Raw genomic sequence first — 16,463 nt, 5'->3', positions numbered from 1 at the left:
GCCTGTCTCTGGCTTCCAAGTGCTGGGACTAAAGGCCTGCATCACTACACCTGCCCAACCCCCCACCCCATGTCTTTGAGGCTTCAGCTAAGATGCCATTCACTCTGGGAAGTCCAAGCCCAGGGTTGGAGGAGGGTGCCTATCCAATGTGTCTGAGAGTATTCATTTCACTGGCTAAGTATCTATGAAAAGAGAGGAGTAGCAATTCCGGAAGCTGGCAGGGTATGGCCTCCTCCCTGCTGATGAGTTGTCTTGTGTTTTGTTGACGTTGTTTTGTGTTTTGTTCGAGTGTATGGATGAAAGAGCAAAATCTGTGGGGGAGACTTGAATGGGAGATGTAGACTAGGGATTCTTCTCCAGAAGTTTCCATCAGGGGAGGATGACATCATCGAAGGTGGACCCTGCAGACTTCACCTCTCACCTGTTGACCACTGAACTTTTCTGGAAACTATTCCCCAGGGTTCCTTTCCACCCCTGCTTTACTTCTTTTTGTTAGGGTTTGTGACAGGCCCTTTTTGGTCTCTTTCATTGGTTTCTTTGGTGTGTGTGTGAGAGAGAGAGACAGAGAGACAGAGACAGAGAGAGATTTCTGAATAGCTCAAGTTGGCCTCCAAGCCAGGGTGTAACCGAGGCCAACCATGAATCCCTCTCTTCCTGCCTCACTTCCTGAGTGCCGAAGTCACAGAAATGTGCACCTGGCTTTCTGCTCATCTCATGGACCCCATAATTTCAGCTGTTCCTTATCGCCTCTTATCTCCTCAGCTAGCTCCAGCATTGCTTCTGAACTCCTGACCTGGATAGGCAGCTGCTCCCACACAGGCCATCTGGATAGTTCCTAGGCAGCCAGGTGGAACATTTCATTACTCCTGCTTCTCCTGCAATGCACACCGAACTCTCCCCCATTTCCAAACCAGAAATAAGATTCCCATATGCAGTCACCCAAACTAGGTCTTAGGAGTCCCACTGCCCCTCCACCGCTCTCCCCACATCCCCTCCCCCCAAGGCCTTCTCTCTCTCTCTCTGTTTTTTTTTTTTTTTTTTTTTTTTTTTTTTTTTTTTGGTTTTCGAGACAAGGGTTTCTCTGTAGCTTTGGAGCCTATCCCGGCGTCTCTCTGGAGACCAGGCTGGACTCGAACTCACAGAGATCTGCCTGTCTCTGCCTCCCGAGTGCGGGGATTAAAGGCGTGCGCCACCAACGCCCGGCGGCCTTCTCTTTTTTTGCCCATGACAGTTTCTGTTTTATTTCTGAAAGCTGGGGACCAACAGAGGCCCTCAAGCATAAGCTCTCTACACAGAGCTAGTCCTCAAAGTTTTGAGTCTGACTCTTCATTTCACTGTTGCATCCCATTCCTGTCTGACCTTGAACTGCTCTAATAGGTTCCTAATTGGCTTCTCTGTCTCCAGGTAACTTCCCACGTCACAAATCATGTTGCAAGTCTGGTCATGCAGGTCTTTCACTCAGGACCATCCAAGGCCTGGAGGTTTACCAAATGAAGGTCAGCCCCCAGCCTTGGCATTTGAAGCCTTCATAGTCTGAGTCCAACCTGTGTTTCTATCTCCTCTCTCCTGAGTCCGTGCTCCAAGAGCACTTGATTTCTGCATCGAGGGCACCTTTGTCAAACTCCCTGGTATGGGACATGAGCACATCCATCCATCCATCCATCCATCCATCCATCCATCTATCCATCCATCCATCATTAGCTAGCTATCTCTGCAGTGCTGGGATGGAGCTTGATGCTTTCAGCATGCATGGCAAGTACCATCCTGATCTGCATGCATCCCCCATTCCCCTCCCCCACTTTAGTGTAGAAGGTTGGATAGTACACTATTTTCTGGAATAATCTAGACATAATAGGACACCCCACTTTCTGAGATAATGAGAGTGAATAATGGCCCAAAAGACTTTTCTCTTTTTTTTGTTTTTTTGGAGGCTCATGTACTTCAAATTTTTTTGTGCATTTGAGGCTGGCTTTGAACTGCCGATCCTTCCTTCTGACTCTGTCTATTGAGTTGTAGTTGTAACAGGGGTTACTACCATGCCTGGCTGGTGTGATGTGTCTCTGTGTGTACACATGCACTGAGTGTGCATATGTGTGTTTTAAATTTTTGAGACTGGATATTATTATTATTATTATTATTATTATTATTATTATTATTATGTAGCCCAGGAGTTCTGAACTTCCTAAGTAGTCTAGGATGACCTTAACCACCCCCACCCCATCCTCCTGCTTCTACACCCCAAGTGCTGAGGTTACAGGCGTGCATCTCCACACCGATTTAATGTGCCTGTGTTTTTTATTTTATTTAATTAATTAATTTATTTATTTATTTTGGTTTTTCAAGACAGGGTTTCTCTGTGTAGCTTTGGAGCCTATCCTGGCACTCACTCTGTAGACCAGGCTGGCCTCGAAATCACAGAGATCTGCCTGCCTCTGCCTCCCGAGTGCTGGGATTAAAGGTGTGTGTGCACCACCAATGCCCGGTGCCTGTGTTTTTTTGCTCTAAAGCTCAAACTGGCCGGACACTTTCTATTTTCCCATCCCAGCCCCCTGAGTGCTCGGTTTACAGTTGTCAATTGTCATGCCTAGTTAGCTTTTGTTTGTTTGTTTTGTTTTGTAGTCAGCATACAAGCACTGGGCTTTATCACAGCTTTTTCATTCATACTTTGTTCTTGTTAATTCTGTCCCCCCTCCCATCCCCCGCCCACTTCCTGCTGCTCTCTTCTTCCCCTCCAGCTTCCCCATTCCTTTTTTCATGTCACATATATTCAATTACACTTTTTTCCTCCTTTCCGCAACCCTTCCTTAAGGCCTCTTTTTCTCCTCTCATGGTCTCCTTTCTAGTTTCATAACCTATACCACACATATGTACACAATATATAAAAATTAAGACCTAGCATCTGTGTATGAGAACATCTGGTATTTATCTGGATTACTTTGTTTAGCATAATAATTTCCAGTTCCATTCGTTTTCTTGCAAATATAATGACTGCATTTTTTTATGCCTCAAATGGTGTGGTATTTGTGTGTGCATGTTGTACGCATGCATGTGCACATGTGTGTTTGGGTGTTCTCACCTGTGCATGCGCCTGTGGAAGCCCAAGATCAACTTCTGGTGTTTCTCTCAATCATTCTCCACCTTATTGTTTTGGGACTGGGTCTCTCACTAAACCTAGAACTTGCTATTTCTGATAGACTGGCTGACAGCAAACACCTGTCTCTACCTCCCCAGGAATGGAGGGATTACAGGTGTGCCCCACCTTACCCTGCTGGGGATCCAAACTTAGGTTTACACAGCTCTTTACCTGTGGAATTGACACCTTCAACCCCTAAGTAGTATTTCTTGAAGAGCAATTGAAATGAACCAGTGATCATCACCTCATTGCCACATCCTGGATAATTCCAGAATCCCCTGATTTCCCCTGGCATTTATCATTTTCAGTTTTATTTCTAGTAGCTCAAAGTGATCTGACAGCATAAGATGATGTCATGGCTCTGCTTCTGTTTGCTAAAGTTTAGGAAGTTGTGCATGGACAAACTAGGCCCCTCCTTCCACCTCTGAGAAACTAAGTCTCCTACACTGCCTCATCACTGAGCAGTGTTCTGAAGTGTGTGGGCGTGACAGGGAAAGAGAGAGCTAAAATTACACTGTTGTGAACTTGACTTTCACTTAATTAACATGGCTTTCTTCTAGTATTGCTAAGTCTACAGAAACAGTCACTAGAAGAGATTTCGTCTCTCTTGTAACGTGGTCTATATTAGAAATAGAAAAGACAAATTGAATGTAAAAGGAACTGGTATTGGGCACTTTGAGGGCTTCACTTATTTGCAGCCTAAATGCACAGTGCTCAGGTTCACCTACCAAATTCAAGTTTATTAAAAAGGGTGGATCTCTGGCCTCCACCTCAAATTAACTGTCTGGATTAGAGGGATGGAGCCCACAGGCTCTGCATTTTTAGCACTATTTTGTTTGTTTGAGACAGTGTCTCACAGTGTACTGGATGGCCTGTATTCTCTGGAATACAGAGAATACAGACTATTCTCTGTATAATCCAACTCAGGCTGATCTCCAACTTGCTGCAATCCTTCTGCCTCACTTTCTTGAGTACTGGAATTATAGACATGAGCTGTCATTGTTTTCTTTTAGCACTACTGACCATGAAACGGAAATTCTCTATAGCATCAAAGGTACCACTTGTATGTCATGGATGGCAGACCCTTTCCTCGTGAGCCACCATACATGTTTATTGAGAATGGGGATGAACACAGTTTGGTGAATGCTAAGGCTACAGCCTTAGCCTTTCTCTTTCATTTCCTTCCTTTGTTTCTTTTTCATTTTCCTTCCTTCTTTCTCATCCTTTATTTTTTTTTTTGGGGGGGTGTGTTTTGAGACAAGGTTTCTCTGTGGCTTTGGAGACTGTCCTGGAACCCGCTCTTGTAGACTCACAGAGATCTGCCTACCTCTGCCTCCCAAGTGCTGGGATTAAAGGCATGTGCCACCAACGCCTGGCTCATCCTTTTTTTAAAGACAAGGGTCTCATAAAGCTCAGGCAGACCATGAACTTGCTAAATAGCTGAGGATGACCTTGAACTCCTAATCCTCCAATCACTACCTTTCAAGTATCAGAATTACAGACCTGTGCCACTTCCTCCACCTTTACCTTTTCTGTTTCTGAGACTGGTTCTCACAGCTGGCCTGGAACTTGTGGCTATTCTCCTGCCTCAGTCTCCAAAGCAGTGCTATATTACAGGTGTGAGCTGCCATGCCTGGGTCAGCTCTGTGTTTTCAGTGTATTTCTTCTGGATTATGTTTTCTCTCAGAAACACAGGTTCCTGTTGAGGTTCAAAAGCCCTGAGAGTTGTTGAAAGGCTCTGAGGAAGACTGGAACCTTGGTCCACGGAAACACAGGTGCAATCAACCACTCGGATGATGGGCTCACAGCCTCACTGTGAGCAGGAAGGAACTGTTAGGGTTCCTAATCTGGATCCTGAACATATGTAAATCTAATCGACTTGCAATTCTGGCCCGCACTTATTTATAAAAAAACATGCTATAGATGGTAGTAGTTAAAAAGAAGAAACCCACAAAAACAATCCAGAACAAAAAACCCTGATAAGGGCTCTTGTGCTCACCTGTGTGTATGTGTGTGTGTATCACTGGGGATTAAACAGGACCTGGTTTATTCAACAAACAAGTGCTTTTGGAAGAGTATCTCTTGAATCACTATTGTTCAAGGAACTTTAATCACTTACTTTTTAGGAAAGTTATTTAAACTGGTCCATGATGGATCATGCTTTTAATCCCAACACCTGAGAGACAGAGGCAGAGGCAGAGGCAGAAGGATCTCTGTGAGTTAAAGGCCAGCCTGGTCTACAGAGAGAGTTCCAGGACAGCCAGAGCTACACAGAGAAACCCTGTCTCAACCCCCCACCCCAAAAGATATTTAATACTAGTACCACTTAGTATCCCCTTGTTACAGGTGAGATGGCACATGGTGAGGCTAGAGTGTGGAAATGAAGGTGACTTGTTCAGGAAACCATAAGTGTTCCAACATGACTAAGTAGAAAGGAACCACCATAGATCCCTTTACTGGAACCCTAGTAAAAAATCAGGGTGTGCTCAGAGCCCAGAAGGCCTTGGGTATTTGGCACCACGGGGCAGCAAAGGAGCCTTCAGGAAGACTTGAGGGTGCAAACCAAATAGTCAAGGGTGATGTGGTCTCAGCATGGGCAAAGGTGATGTCAAATGTTTGGCTAGGAAGTCACTGCCAGAAGCGAAGTGGGCCCAGCAAGCATGGACCCCAGAAGACAGACAAGAGGGAGGGACCCTGGCAGAGAGAAAGGGTGTCTCTGATTTAGGGACAGTCTAAAGAGAAGGAGAGCATGTTTCCTAGGGGGTAGGAAGCACTTGATCTGGAGTCTGGTGGGCTCAAAATGTGTGGAGTTTCCGGTGACAAAAGTGGGAAGCAAACTGAGGGAAACAAGTCCTGGGGTGAGCCTGTGAGGCCCTGGCCTCGGCCTTGGAGTCAGGTTTAGTGAGGTGTTGACTGAGCTTCAGGCTCCTGTGGAAGCGTTCTGCCCCAATGGCCTCCTGAGAAAGGTTAACTGTTCTGACACCACCCATAACTCTTCTGAGAGAAGTGTGAAAAAGGATTTGGACTCATATCCACTTGAGTGAGGAGCTGGCTGGTTAAACAGCTAAAAAGTTACTGAAAGTGAATGGACTCAATTTTGAAAGACTGGCGTTGAGGTTTTCCTATGGACTGAAGGGTTGTAACCGAGACCAATTGTAGTCATGCTAGCTTTCCTCCTTAATGTTTATTTTTCTTCTGGTTATATTTCAGACAATTAACAGTGGCTAATGACTCAGCCTTTCAAGTAATTACCACCAATGATGAGTGACTCTTATAGGAATGTGTCTCTCACACGGTGCCTGTGAAAGGGGAGGGGATTTATGGCAACTGAAAGCTGCTCCAGGCTACAGCCACACTATCTGGCTTTAGATTAATCCTTCCTTTCTATCTCTATTTGTGACTTGGAAAAAAATGATGAAAATAATTAAGTACCATTTAAAGCATTCGGTAGTGTCTTCCTACAAGCCTTTGCTTTCCCCCACTGCATTAGGGTATCAAGGAAAACTGAGTGTGACAATAGGTGATACATGTGCAGTCATTCGTTGTAATGCTCGGTGAGACCTCTCCTTATCCTAGGTGTGAAAGTCTTTTAGTGAAAGTTTCATCTCGGCTTTGTAAATAATTAATCCTCTGTTTCTTCGAAAAGCCTGGCAAATGTAGGAGTACAATAACAGACCATAAAACACTCCCTAATTGAGCAAGGGCTCATTCTTGTAGCAGGGCTCAGGCCCACTGGAATGTGCTGAAGTCACATTCCAGTACCTTCCCAGGCCAGGGCGCCAAAGGGGATTAATGGGACTGTACCTCTGCCTCTGCTGTCCGAAAGCAGGAGGGGGACATGGGGAGGCCTGGAGCCATTTCTGGGAAACAGAGGTGGGGGGACCTGGGGAAGGCTGCCAGTCTGCAAGGGAAGGAGAGGGAGCAACCGAAAGCAGTTCAGGAGGCCCGCAGAGGACAGAATGAGCATCCAGGCAGAAGAGTGGGCACCTCAGGGAGGGACAAAGAATCATTCTGCAGGAGTGCGGTCGTCCTCTCACCCAAGGCAAGGTAGCTGGAAATAAAAACGTGACTATCATTCTTATTTTGTCTTTTCGAGACTGGGCCTCACTTTGTAACCTAAGCTGGCCTCAAACTAACAGTTCCTGCCTCAGTCTCCCAAATGCTGGGACACCCAGCCTGTAACTGCAGCTCTTCATGTCCAATCCAGTAGATGACAAAGTGAAAACATCTTGACAATCTTACTGGGTTATATTTAGTAAACTCTTGAAAACAAAAGCAGAGTTTGCACACACACACACACACACACACACACAGCCTTATAAACAAACAAAGCAGCAAACCTCACAAAACACAGACTTTTAAAGGGTTTATGATGTTCACTCTTTCTTGAGACAAAAATATCTTAATGTAATCAAAAACTCATCGTGTTACCCAGGCTAGCCTCTATACTTGAAATCCTCCTGCCTCAACCATGTGTGTGTGGTGATTATATCCACTTGTGATGTACTCTTTAGTTTTGGGGGTTTTTGTTTTTTTCTGAGACAGGGTTTCTTTGTGTAGCCTTGACTGTCTTGGAACTTGCTCTGTAGACCAGGCTGATCTTGAATTCACAAAGATTCGACTGCCTCTGCCTCCTGAGAGCTGGGATCAAAGGCATGTGCCACCACTGCCCAGTTTCTCCTCTCTCTCTCTTGTGAGACAGAGTCTTAGGTAGTCCAGTCTGACCTTGAACTCATTATGTACTAAGGATAACCTTGAACTCCTGACAGACCTGCCTATGTTTCCTATGTGCTTAGAGTACAGGCTCACTCCACCTCACTTAGCTTGCTCGGCTCTCCTCTTTTCCTTTTTCTTTCCCTTCCACTCTGTCCTCTCTCAAGCCTCTTCTTTTTTCACAGACAGAATCTTGCTATATAGCCCAGGGTGTCTGAATGGTGAGATTATGTGTGAGTGCCTCCAACCTTAATATTTTTTCTTAACTTTAGTGGTGTATCTCAATTTACATCGGTACTCACAGGCTTGCTTCGATTTGTACTGGGTGGGAAGTGGTCAAACCCAGGGCTGTGTGCACTGTGCCACCCCCAGTCCTGTTGCTCAGTTACTTTATATTAATTCTTGTGGTTACATAGTTAGTTCTACACCCCAGCCTGAAAATGTTTCCTCAGCCTAGTAAGACCTTCCTTGTTCCTTGCACTTAAGCCCCATTCCTACCTCTCTTAGGCAACACTGACTACACTTCTGACGGTGGATTTGGCCATTCTGTGTGCTTCATACAGAAGGAATCCACAATATGTGATCCTTCAGAATTGGCCTCTTGCAATTTGCACACCTTTGTTTTGCTTTGGTTTTTTATTTTATTTTATTTTAGTTTTTGCTGGTTGCTGTTCTTTGTTTGTTTGAGTCAGGTGCTTGCTATGTAGCTCTCAGGCTTATCCTGCTTCCTCAGCCTTTTGAGTGCTTAGATTACAGCTTTATGTCACTACCTGGCTTTACATTTGTATGGGTTAAGGTTTAACTCCAGTCACAAGGATCAGTATTTCTTCCTTTCCCCCTTCTCCAAAGTCTCACTCTATGACCCAAGCTGTCCAGGAACATACTTATGGAGCCAATCAATCCTGCTGACTCAGCTTCCCCAGGGTTAGTTATGTGTGAGCCACCATGCCTAGCTATGACTTCATTCCTCCATTGCTATGCAGCTCATAACCACACCACATTCCATTTATTGGCAGATAATGAGCACTTAGGTCATTCCCATGTTTCAGTCATCATGAACAATGCTGTTGTGAGCATTCTGTGTGATCCAGTGTGCATTTTCCTTTCCTCCCAACAGACATGGAAAATATATATAAATAACATTTTGAGATACACTTCGGAAGTGGCGGTACCGTCTTACTAATAACATAAAATAATAGCCAGGATACTGGATGTAAAGTGGTAGTGTGTGTGTGTGCGTGTGTGTGTGTGTGTGTGTGTGTGTGTGTGTGTGTGTGTGTGTGTGTTTATGCTTGCATGTGTATGTGACTTATTTTCTTTTTATGTGGTATGAGTGTTTTTCCTGCATTGTATATCTATATACCACATATGTGGCTGGTCCCTCAGAGACTAGGAAAGGGCATTGGTCCCTGGAACTGGAGTTATAGGTGACTTTGAGCTGCCATGTGAGCCATATATTCCATATATTCCATAGGACTTGTGGGAATTCTTTTCTGTTCAATGTACAAATGCCATGTGAGCATCTCATTCATTTATTTGTAATTTCCTATTGGTTTGTTCCTCGTTTGCTCGATCACTCGAGGAGAACACAGACACTGCTATGTCTTTGGTGGCTGGCATGTAGTGTCAACTTTATTTGATAAATGAACGAATATATACCACATATGTGGCTGGTCCCTCAGAGACTAGGAAAGGGCATTGGTCCCTGGAACTGGAGTTATAGGTGACTTTGAGCTGCCATGTGAGCCATATATTCCTTGAGATAGTACATAGGACTTGTGGGAATTCTTTTCTGTTCAATGTACAAATGCCATGTGAGCATCTCATTCATTTATTTGTAATTTCCTATTGGTTTGTTCCTCGTTTGCTCGATCACTCGAGGAGAACACAGACACTGCTATGTCTTTGGTGGCTGGCATGTAGTGTCAACTTTATTTGATAAATGAACAAAAGTACTCGACTGATAAATCAGTTGCCCAAACAAAATCACCCCTGTAAGAAGCTGGGGAGTGTATCCGAGGTTTGGAGCAAGACCAGAACTGGTGTACGTAGAGCTAGGAGGTAAGGGCTTACTCTGGGCGTTGGTTCTCCCTCTGTGCCACTGTTATCTGGGTGTGCAACCATAAAGGTGTGAAAAGGTGTCTGTTGGCATCCCTGGGAGTAGCTTGTGGAGGAATTTCTTAAAGTAGTTAAGGGCAGTTGTGTGCTTGCTCTGTCTAAAAGACAACCTTGCTATATACTCAGGCTGCCTTGGATTCAAGATCCTCCTGCCTTATTTATAAAATTACAGGCATGCTTCACAGTTACCACTTTTTTTTTTTTGGTTGTTTATTTTGTTTGTTTTGTTCTGCTCTGTTTTTAGAGGAGGGACTTTCTATGCTAACCTCATGATCCTTCTGCCAGGTGGCACGCTTCTTTTCAAAGAGGAAACATACAGGAAACAAATGCTAGTTGAAAGAAGAGAGGCAAGAGAAAAAGAAGGAAGGCTGGGCAGTGGTGGCACAAGCCTTTAATCCTGCCACTCAGAAGGCAGAGGCAGTTGGATCTTTGTGAGTTCAAGGTCAGCCTAGTCTATAGAGCAAGTTCCAGGACAATGAAACCCTGTCTCAAAAAAAAAAACCAAAACCAAAACACACCAACAACACCCCCCCCCCCACACACACACAGAGTTGTATCTCTTTTCAAGTATCTGACACTCGGGATTGAATGGTAGACAGGTCCAGTGTTTTTCCTTGCCTCAAGGAAGTGGTCAGTTTCCAGGCCTGTAAAGGGCTTTGCTCTGTGACATTATGGAACCCCCTGATGCTCCTTACTCATAAAACAAAAAACCCAGACCGTTTGATTTTGACCAGGATGAACTACAGTAACCACACAAGTGGATACTCACTACAGCACTGAATATGCATTAGAAGTTACTTTATCCACTTCAGCATCCCTGGATAACTCATCAATAGCTTTGATTGAGTCCCCGAAGGACAGGGACCTAATATTTCTCATCCAGGTCCAGTATGTATCTGTATTCCTTGCTGAAGGAGGCTGAGGCAAAGGGGTCATTGGAACTCTGGAGTTTAAGCAACAGGAGAACAACATTATCAGAGTATGTGTATGTGTGGGTGGGTCTGGACATGATAGCATAGACCTGTAGTCTATGAGGGGAGGCAGAGGCAGAAGACTTCAAGATCAAGGCTAGCCTTGCCTACATAATGAGACCATGATCCTAAAAAACAAGGGTTGTGGATATAGTTCAGTATTGGAGCACTTCTTTGAATGAACAAGAGCTGAGTTTAATTCCCAAGATTGAAAAAATGCTAATCAATCACCTTTATATTTGTTTATTATGAAGGATGACAGTAGGTAAAGAACATATTTCAACAGCAGAACAGAAGCATGTACACAATAGAATGTACAGATCCCCCTCTCTCAATGAATTCCTCAGCTCAGCACCAGAAACAGTTCCATTTTCCACTTTCAGGAAAGCTTTATACATATGAGCATGTAAAAAAAAAAAAAAAAAAAAAAGGTAAGGAGACTGAGATACCCCACAGCTTCCATAGACCTTCGCACAATAGCCTGTACTGGAGAGCCATCTGAGACCAGCATACACAGCCTCATTTGGAGTATTTTAAAGACTTTCAGAGTTGCATTGCACATACCTTTAATCCCAGCACTCCTGAGGGACAGCCAGCTGGATCTCCATAGCTAGTTCCAGGGCAGCCAAAGCTGTGCAATGAGACCCTGTTTCAAAAAAAAAAAAAAAAAAAAAAAAAGTTAGTAGCTGAGTAAATGTGTAGGGGTGCATGCCCTTAATCCTAGCACTTGGGAGCCAGAGACAGGAGGATCTCTGTGAGTTTGAGACTAGCCTGGTCTACAATGTGAGTTCCTGAATAGCCAGGACTACGCAGAAAAATTATCACCCATTAATTAATCAGTTAATTAATTAATTGCTCTCAAACTTTCTGAGAGTGATCTTGGTCCTCTTTTGCTCCCCACTCTAAATGCTCCTCCACCTCTGACCCATTGCTTCTTTCAGGGAAGGCTGGAACCTGCCCCGCTGTGTTTTCTTAGTCTGTGGCTACTGCAGTCTAACCAACAGCAGAGAGTTAGCGTTGGGGGTGGGCAAAAAGAAGGAAGAGAAAACGGGATTTCTAGATGCCTCTGAGATAGAGCAGTGAGAGCAAAACCAAATCTACCCGTAAGGGAGGGCACCCCAAAGTATGACAATACACAAAATATTTGCACAAGATTGTGGGGAAGAAAGGTTCTGGAAGGGTCCAAGGCAGTGGGTATGGGGACACTAGGCTGCTAAGGAGGTAGGGACAGATGCACAAGAAAGCAGCATCTGTGGGGATGGAAGGGACTTAAGGTGGTGTGTGTATGAGGGAGGGCAAAAGTGCTCCTTAGAAGTGCAATAGGATGGAGGGAGGGGGAAGGGAAAGAAGAGGGAGGGAGGGAGAGATCTTTTCAGAGTATTGGTAGTGAGACTAGGCCTAGCGACCCAGGAAGGCTGGTGGAACACTGCCCTTCCTCTCTGAAAACCAAGCTTTGCTTCTTCCATTTCCATCTTCCTGTTCTTCCCCAGCCGGACTTAGCTCCGTAGCACATTTTTACTGCTGTGAGGGGCTTTTGCTAGAATTCAACCCCCACAAGCTTCTCATGACAGATGTCTGCCCCCTCCCTGGCCACTTCTCTAAAGCTGAACAAACTCCAGCAAGTCAGGCCAGAGGTAGGTTCCGATGACCAAGGGAGACAGGAAAAAGTCTTTGGTTATTCTGGTTTTTTTTGCCTCTTTCCATTGGCTACTCATTTAATCTTGGTTCCTTGAGGGTGTTTCTATCTCCACCAGGGCCAGAAAAATAAGAGTATAGAATGGTTTGGGGCTTCTAAACTCAGCTTCTGGAACCTATCTCCCTACTAAGAGCCCATATTTAGAAGCACCAGCCCCAGGGCGGGGCCTTCCTAGACAGCTGTACCATGCCTCTAAGCAGGTGAAGTTCCAGCCAAAATTATATTGGGCAGGTAATAAAATTAAGGGCAATAAAACCAGATAAAGCACCTCATTACAGCGGTTTACTGGTAAAGCCACTTCAAGAAGAACAGGAGAGGAAGAATTCAAATCCTTTGCCAAGCTCTTTCATATGCCATTGTGCATCACTTGACGATGGGGCTAGTCTGAGAAATGCTTCTGTAGACACTTTTGTGCAAACAGCATCAAGTACTTACACAACTTGGATGGTGTAGCCTCACCTGGGCCATGTGATACAGCCACCATTGCTTATGTCACTGCATTTGATGAGCATAAAGCAACAGCTCGGAGGAAAGCCTCTGAAATGGTTTTCCCACATAGCTCCAGCTTGGCCTAGAATTGGACCTCCTCCTCCCTCTTCCTTCACCTTCTTAGAGTTGGAGTTCTAGGCTTGCTGTACCATACCTAGCCAGCTTCTGGAATATGAATACACACCCCTCTTTTTTGTTACTAAAAGATCATCACCAAACTGCTCAACATATCTCAAAATCTTTGTATCTAGCCCAGACTGAGACAGTGGGGAGCCTATGCCAGTCTGTCTAAATCCAAAGAATCTGAAAATTGACCCATACCTGAAAATCAAACTGGCTTTGTATTTTGAAGGAACTATTTCCTTTCCATTTTTTAAAATTTTATTTTTGTTGCTGGGCATTTGTGGCACACGCCTTTAATCCCAGCACTCGGGAGGCAGAGGCAGGTAGATCTCTGAGTTCAAGGCCAGCCTGGTCTACAAAGCAAGTGCCAGGATAGGCTCCAAAGCTACACAGAGAAACTCTGTCTCAACAAAACAAAAAAAATTATTTTTGTGTGTATTTTGCTTGCATGTGTGTCTGTGCACCACATATATGCCTGGTGCGTGTAGAGGCCAGTAGAGTATATATGTCAGATGCTCTGGTCTGGAGTTACAGACAGTTGTGAGCTGCCACGTGGGTGCTGGGAATTGGATCAGGGTCTTTGGAAGAGCGGCCAGTGCTGAGTCATCTCTCCAGCCCAAGGAGCCATTTTCCCAACCTTAGGCAACATGGTGATATGCTGCTTGGAGAGAGATAAGGAGAGATGCGCTGGGATGTAGCTCAGTGGAAAACTCCTGCCTCACATACTCGAACACCTGGGCTTGATCGATTTTCTGCTGAAGAGAAAACATAGAATCAGTATTTCTCAAAATTGCTTCACACACACACACACACACACACACACACACACACACACCACCTGTATACAAACATGTACCTTCACTTGCACATAGGTAAAGCAAATAACTGAATTAAGATGTGCTTCTAAGGTTCATTCATTCATTCATTCATTCATTCATTCATTCACTCAGTAGTACAAGCTGGATTAGAAATTTCCATTCATCTGTCTCAGTCTCCTAAATGGTGAGAGTATAGATGGATATACTCTCAAACCACATGTGGCTTTAAGACTTTTTCCCTCCCTCCCTCCCTCCCTCCCTCCCTCCCTCCCTCCTTCCCTCCCTCCTTCCCTCCTTCCCCTTTTCTTTCTGCCAGGATCTTGTGTAGCTTAGACAGAACTCAAATCCCTGTGTAGCCAAGGCTGACCTTGAACAGTTCCTTCTGCTACAGCTTCCCTGTGCTGGGATCATAGACATGTATTATTACATGTGTATAACCTATGTATTTTAGGAGTCAGTTTTTAAAATTTGGAAACCAGGAGCTGGGGAGATGGCTCAGCGAGTAAAGTACTTGCTGCACATGCATGAGGACTTGAGTTCAGATCCCAAGCATCTACATGAAAGTCTTGGTGGTGCTCACATGTCACCCCAGTGCTGGGAAACAAGAGATAAACAGATCCCTGGGGCTTGTTGGCTAGCCAGTCTAGCCAAAATGATAGCTCCAGGTTCAGTAAGAGACACTGTCTCAAAAACATATGGAATAAAGATAGAGGAAGACACTCAAACTGGTCTATTCATATATGTATACTACTCATGCTCAAGAACCCATACACATGCATGCATATATATGTACAGGCACCCTCCTTGTATGTACATACAAACACAACACATATAACAAAAATAAAATAAAATGTTTAAAACTGGGAAGTCAGTATAGATCCTACCCCAGCCTATACTAAAGGTCCCGGCTGACCAGATAACTGCCTCCCCTCTCTCTCTCTCTCTCTCTCTCTCTCTCTCTCTCTCTCTCTCTCTCTCTCTCTGTGTGTGTGTGTGTGTGTATTTACAAAGGGGAGAAGCAGAATTTCCTTAGATGAGGATCTTATTTCACATGTGTTATATTGTTTACCATCACAAGGAGAACAGCTTTTTGTTGTTTTGAATTTTGTTGTTGTGTTGTTTAAGACAGGGTCTCTTTATGTTTCTTCAGCTGTCTTGGAACTCACTGGGTTGACAAGGCTGGCTTCAAAGAAATACCCCTGCCTCTGCCTCAAGTTCTGAGATTAAAGTTATGTGCCACCATACCTAGCCAAATTTGCTGTTGTTTGTTTGTTTGTTGTTTGTTTTTTGAGACAGGGTTTCTCTGTGTAGCCCTGGCTGTATTGGCACTCATTCTGTTGATCAGTCTGGTGTTGAACTCACAGATCCCTGCCTCTGCCTCCTAAGTCCTGGGATTAAAGGTGTGAAGCACCATTGCCCAGCTTGATGTTTTTATTTTTAGAGACCAGATCTCCTGCTCCCTAGGCAAGCCTTGAACTTGTGAGCCTCCAGTCTCAGTCTCTGGAGTAGCTGGGCTGACCAGGCTCACCTTGACTTGGGTTTACAAAGACTAGGTCAATCCCCAAAGAGAGCAGAGGAGCAGGAGCAGATGCCCTGCATGTCCAACAAGTGCTGGAAAAATGATTTACAAGTGTGTCACTGGGCAGACGTCTCTCTTTCTAGAAAATCCAAACTCAGCTAAAGAAATTGAGCCCAAGGCTGAGGGTGGATTCACAAGTTCCCAAATGTTACCCCAGTTGATGCAGATGGCTACCACATAGCCAAACCTCAGCTGAAAATGTCCCTCTGCAGGACCAGAGACTCACAGGCACAGATCCAGTTTGATCCTGTTGACAGAGCTTGCTAAATGGATTTAGTCCCCCCAGTCATGTTCTAGAAACTGGATGGCCAGGAAGAGTTAAGTACTGCAAAGGATGTTCTTCAGACAGAGCTTGCTAAATGGATTTAGAAGAAGTTTGGTCCCCCCAGTCATGTTCTAGAAACTGGATGGCCAGGAAGGGTTAAGTCCTACAAAGGATGTTCTTCAGTGCAGAGAGAGTCTTGCACGTTGTCAGGTTCTCTTTTCTGCAAATATCTCATGGATCTCGTTCAAAGAGAAGGTTGCTTTTATTTGTGACTGCTATTTATAGCACATGCTGAGTCCCCAGCCAGCTGTGGCAGGTTATGGGACACTACAGTTTAGTGTCCCATCAGTATTGTATGTGACAGTAGCTGGCACCCTTTCAGTAACTGCAGTCATAACCCCCAACATGACTTGGAGAGTAAAACACAGACTGAAACAACTAAACCACTGCTGAGTGTCAGGGTGTCACATCCTGGCTATCAGTGAGCGAGCTTTGAGTGTGTGTGTGTGTGTGTGTGTGTGTGTGTGTGTGTGTGTGTGTGTACTCTGTGTGTAACTC

The sequence above is a fragment of the Cricetulus griseus genome, chromosome 2, assembly GCF_003668045.3.
Source record: "Cricetulus griseus strain 17A/GY chromosome 2, alternate assembly CriGri-PICRH-1.0, whole genome shotgun sequence".
In the NCBI taxonomy this organism is placed as follows: Eukaryota; Metazoa; Chordata; class Mammalia; order Rodentia; family Cricetidae; genus Cricetulus; species Cricetulus griseus.
The sequence above is the reverse complement of the archived record's forward strand: the minus strand, read 5'-3'. Positions refer to the sequence as shown.